The following is a 5,591-nucleotide window of genomic DNA, read 5'->3' on the forward strand; positions in this document are numbered from 1 at the left end:
CTTTCAAACATACCGCACTGGCCCGATGGCTGTAGCCCTCTCACCCAAAAGTTGTACTGCCCGTGTTCGATTCCAACTGGTGCAGTTAAAAATATCTAACACTTGCCAAAATTTCATCCCTAGTTTACCTAGTTTTTCGCACTCAACATTATCTTGCCATTTTGAAAATAGCATATCCTTTTGACTTTGCATCATATGAAGATGTGCTATACATGAATGTTGATCAGCATGATGTTAACTTGTTGTTAGTTCCATTTTTTACCATGAATAAAATTTCCAACATTCTGTTATCCATGTTTGGAAAGTGCCTGTTGATTTAAATGCTCTTCCTCTGAAACATGCAGTTTCTTATCTGAAAATCACTTGGACAAGCGGTCATCACCGGTGTTGGATTCGATGCCGCGCGTCTTCAATCCATCGAGAACGCGAGGGGGAAATAAACTTCCGTCCCGTGCTGTCGGTTGGGGAATGGAGCGAACTGGACTAAAGAGGGGGCCGGCGGCGCGACTGAAGAAGCACATCAGACGTGATTTTTTTGAGTGGATGGCTCTCGACACTACACCACAACACTTAACTGGGGGCAATTAACTGCCGGGAGAAATACCAATATAAGGGCAAACAAACTGTCGGAATCTTTTTACTGGCGGTACAAGTCCTTCAGGGCAGGGTAACTGCCGGTAGATGCTGAGAAAGAAGGGCACACAAACTGCCGGTGTCGGTATCCGTCATCTCATCTGCGGGGAGAACTAAACCTAGGCCCACTATCTGCCGGTAACCGTTCACGGGCCGAAACGAGATGATTGGGCCCAAAAGCGAGCTAGCACGGAGAGCGCGTGAGAGCCAAAATGAAACTTATGATCTCCTAAGAAAAATGAAACTTAGGCGCTGCCCCCGACTAGATCTAGCCCAAATCCCCTTCTGCTCCGACCCCAGACCCCGCCGACCACCTTCCATCGCCCGACCCTAGCCGCCGCAGACCCCAGAACCTGCTGACTACCCTCCACCGCGCGACCCCAGCTGCCCCGACCACCCATCGCAGCAGCCTCCTCCCGGACCACCATTGCCGCCGAGGGATCCTGCCGCCGGGCACCTTCCTCTACCGCGCGGCGTCAAATACCCTCCTCCGCAGATCTCGTCCGCCCGCCGCCTAAATGTCGCCTCTCCGCCTCGCTTTCTCCCCAGACAGCACCGTCTCCTTGGCATCTCTCCTGAACTGCCGAGATGAGGCGTATGCGGACTAGGGTTTGGGCCGCCTGCCCTCCTGGTCGACCTCCTCCGGCCAGTGCTCCTCTGCCCCTGGTCGACCTCGACGTCGTGCTTCCCAGTCCATCGTCCTTTGTCCATGCTCCCCCCAGTTCGTGCTCCTCAGGTCTCCTCCTCTTGTACTTCCAGCCCGAGGTACCTCTTTAGTTTTTTCCCTATTTTTTTTCTGTTAAGGTAACACTGATCAATAGTTTATAGTTGACACATTTGTGAGAAACTTATGCTTACATTTACTTATGCCTGTGCCTTGCAGAATCACAGGTCAACAGATGTTTGTCTCAAAACGACAGGTAATACCATCATGCCAAATCTTCTTCCTCTGATTTGAAGAAAATAGCAGAGCGCTCAAACTATAGCTCTAGCGACAGTTGCCGCTTTGTCTTACTGGTAAATATTTGCTACAAAGTGCTATTTTCAGCTGCAAACATTCAGCCTATACCATGTACTGCATGTTTTACTAATAATTGCTGCCTGGTATCTTGTCTGACCTAAAACATATGGTCATTTTTAGTAATAGCAAATGCAAATTAGAAATTGGGTTGGGCAGGGAATTCATGACCTGAAACATATGTTTGTCAACTATGATTATTTTGTTTCAAATAGCAACACATACAAACCTTGTTTTGTTTGCATGTTAAGGTTTAGGAGGTTGAAAAGGATATTAACACGCATAATAAGTGACTATCTTAATTTTTGTGACTAAGGAAGTTGGAACTATTAGTTGTGTTGATTGTTACATCTTAGAACATTTTTTATTTGCTCATGAAAATGAAAACTGTTGAACATGACCCCACCTCAATCCCGCGAAAAAGAACTTGGTGGAACTGTTGGATGTCTTATTTTTGAATGGCAAAGAACAATCACTCCCGATCAGGTGAGTACAAAATAGTCCAATTTTGTCCCATCCCATGTGTATGTTAGGATGTTAGCAGTCTGGTTTTCATGCCTTATCTGAACAATTGAAATATATAATGCAAAGTGGCACCAAATGTGTAGTTAGTGTCAAAAGACCTTCATAATTTGGACTGCTAATTCTTGTGGATTATCTGTTTGATTGAAACCGCTGTGCATTGCCAACATATTTCGTCCACTAATTTTGCTCTTGGATTCTGGCTGTATTTCTTTCTTTCCAAATTTGATTGTGTCATTCTTGTAATTTCTTTACCATGCTATGCAGAATGAATCATCTTTTGATGGTGCTCAAGTCATGGGCATAGATGCATCTAACCAAATAATACTTGCTTCTGGAAGGCACCTGGTGTAGGTGGAGAACATGTTCTTAGAGAGGTACATTTAAATCTCGTTCTTTGCCAAATTAATGGCTACCACCACTAAATTTTTGCAACACCTTATTGTAACATGATGGGCAGCAGTTCTATGTCCCCTCTTCGAGCTGCTCTTTCATGGTACTAGTTCCTCGGAGCAATCCTTATATATCTTGTATATCTTAATTACTTCCTATTTACAGCTAGGTATTTGGCTTGCTAGGTAAAGCAAAGGAACCATATTGATACTCACGATGAACTTAATTAGCAAAGTTAAAATTCTATTCAAAATTCAGAACTGATATGATTTATTGTATTTGTACATGCTTTGCATATTGATGATCTGGTAAGCATCGCTACACTGGGCATGACCAATTGCTTAAAAGAAGGTCTCTATCATATTGATGATCTGTCAAAATGTACGTGTAGATATTCTGCACATTCTGGTTCATGCCACTACTTAATTAAGGTCTTCTTTTATGAGGTTCTGCCTTGTGCAAATAATATGATTATTTAGCAGCTTGGTTTCATGGCTTTGGATCTCATGTGAATAAACTATATATTAAGTGTTTGCTGTTCTTTGCTTAATAATAACAATAGTAACTTTGGAAATTACAAGCTTCAGTACAAAGATGCCAAAGTTTTGATATAAATTGTACTAACTCATAATGGTGGCTTCTAATTATAGTGAACTAGATAGGCGCTCACATGCTAGTGGGCTTCGGTGGCATTTTGAGCTCTTGGCTGTTGTCTTTAACTGCCAATGCGTAGCGGCCAACAAAATTAGCTCTAGTGCTTTGTGTGAACTTATGGTGGTTATTTACTTTATTTCATTGTACACTGCATTGTGCTATATATGTTCCATAAGTATAAACATGCTATGCTTGGCATGCGGTTTTGGGGAAAAAGGAAGCATCGCATGTGTACAAATCGTTTGACCTGCATTTTACTACTTGCTATTTACTATACATCGAAATTGTACTTGTAAGTGTAAAAATTTGTCTGCGGTTAAAAAAGTTTTGTATCAAGCTTGTAAGTTTTGTCACAAGGATGAGATTGTTTAATACTACAAAACTTCATACCTTTGCTTTCATAATTTCTGTATACGAAACCATTCTAAACTAAACCAACTAGATCCGATCCTTATCTGTTCATAATTTTTTTCTCTGTGGTTCAAAAAGTTAATTGACGCCTACAAAGTTGTACTAAAGTTGCATCAATTAATTTGGGTATTAGGGAGTATCAATCTTGTAAGTTTTGTCACAAGGATGAGATTGTTGAATGCTACTCCCTCCATTCTGAATTACTTGTCGTAGGTATGGATGTATCTAGATGTATTTTAGTTTTAGATACATCCATTTTTGTGACAAGTAATTTGGAACGGAGGGAGTACAAAACTTCATACCTTTGCTTCATGTTCTTGATGTTTGAACTGGGGATCCCATGAAATTCTTTTTTGTAACATGGTTCTCATCTCTGAACATCCTCAGCTTTCCATTTTTAGAATTTTTTAAAACAAAATACGGCAATTGACATCTGTTTCGTTAGCTTTTTATACTAATGTTTTACTTCTCCGAACTAATTTTTGCAAATTACATCGATCTAGTTGCAGGTCTTTGTATATTTCCACAATTATGGAGGGCGTGGTTTAGCTGCGTTTTTCAGAGCATTGCAAGTTTGGTGACTCTTCTGGGGGAGTCATGTGGCTCTTTTTGAATGATGGCGTTTCATAGGATGGTGGCAAGTCTGGTATTTAGAAGACATTTTATGAAGCCTGAGGGAGTCCTGGATTAGGGGGTGTCCGGATAGCCGGAATTATACCTTCGGCCGGACTCCTGGGCTATGAAGATATAAGATTGAAAACTTCGTCCCGTGTTTGGAAGGGACTTTCCTTGGCGTGGAAGGCAAGCTTGGCGATACGGATATGTAGATCTCCTACCATTGTAACCGACTCTGTGTAACCCTAGCCCTCTTCGGTGTTTATATAAACCGGAGGGTTTTAGTCCGTAGGAACAACCATCATACCATAGGCTAGCTTTTAGGGTTTAGCTTCCTTAATCTCGTGGTAGATCTATTCTTGTACTACCCATATCATCAATATTAATCAAGCAGGAGTAGGGTTTTACCTCTATCGAGAGGGTTCGAACCTGGGTAAAAACATCGTGTCCCTTGTCTCCTGTTACCATCCGTCTAGATGCACAGTTCGGGACCCCCTATCTGAGATCCGCCGATTTTGACACCGACATTGGTGTTTTCATTGAGAGTTCCTATGTGCCATCGCCATCAGAAAGGATGCCTCATCCCGTCTTTAAAGACGGTATTGTTGCTAAGGGAGCTTTGGCTGTCGGCCAAATTCTCCGGCAAGGTGGTTTCCTTATGACCGCCTGTTCGGCTGCTGCGCCGATGATGACCTTTCGAGTCATCGAAAGCTATCTTCATGTCAGCTTGGAATTCGCCGAGCAGCTAGATCCAATGGAGCTCTCTTCCCTAAACGAGCTTTTGGATCGCATCGCCGCCCTGGGAGTCGCTACGGATTACGACCAGATTGGGCCTAAGCCCGATCTGAGAGAGATTAACTCTCCCCAGGTCACCCATCATGTTGCCGTGGTAGAGGGACAGTGCGGCGACCCTTCATCTATCTTAAGTACTAGCTATATCCGGATTCCCGATCCCTCGAAGCCGGATACCCGCGGAGGGGAAGACATCACTCAAGACCTGAACTTAAAGTCAGGCGACGGGTTAGATTCATTGGACAACATCCAAGAATCCAAACTTCCGAGTTCGGAAACTCCTTGGCCTCTGGGCCTCAGATTGGGTGAGGTTTCGGATTTGATTCCACCCACCCACCTGTACATAAGCAATCTATCCTAAATTAGGCAAGAGCCTGAAGAAACAGTACATCATTACTGGGCCAAATTCCTCCTGGTTATGAACAGGATAAAGGACTGCCGCGAGGAAGACGCAATTTCATTCTTTTGCAATAATTGCACAGACAAGGAAATCCTCAACGCCATAAGTCGCCGTGATATTACACGCTTCGCTGACTTGGCGTCCATAATACAA

General features: G+C 43.2%; 1 long non-coding RNA gene across 1 annotated transcript; it reads left to right on the plus strand.

Annotated features, from left to right (window-relative positions):
* Positions 1-885: 885 nt before the first annotated feature.
* LOC119354779 lies at positions 886-4,420 on the plus strand. Its single transcript, XR_005171239.1, has 4 exons — positions 886-1,398; positions 1,517-1,553; positions 2,441-2,550; positions 4,135-4,420. It is a non-coding gene; the product is annotated as an uncharacterized LOC119354779 (long non-coding RNA).
* The last annotated feature ends 1,171 nt before the right edge of the window (positions 4,421-5,591 follow it).

This window comes from Triticum dicoccoides, chromosome 2A, assembly GCF_002162155.2.
Source record: "Triticum dicoccoides isolate Atlit2015 ecotype Zavitan chromosome 2A, WEW_v2.0, whole genome shotgun sequence".
Taxonomy (NCBI): domain Eukaryota; kingdom Viridiplantae; phylum Streptophyta; class Magnoliopsida; order Poales; family Poaceae; genus Triticum; species Triticum dicoccoides.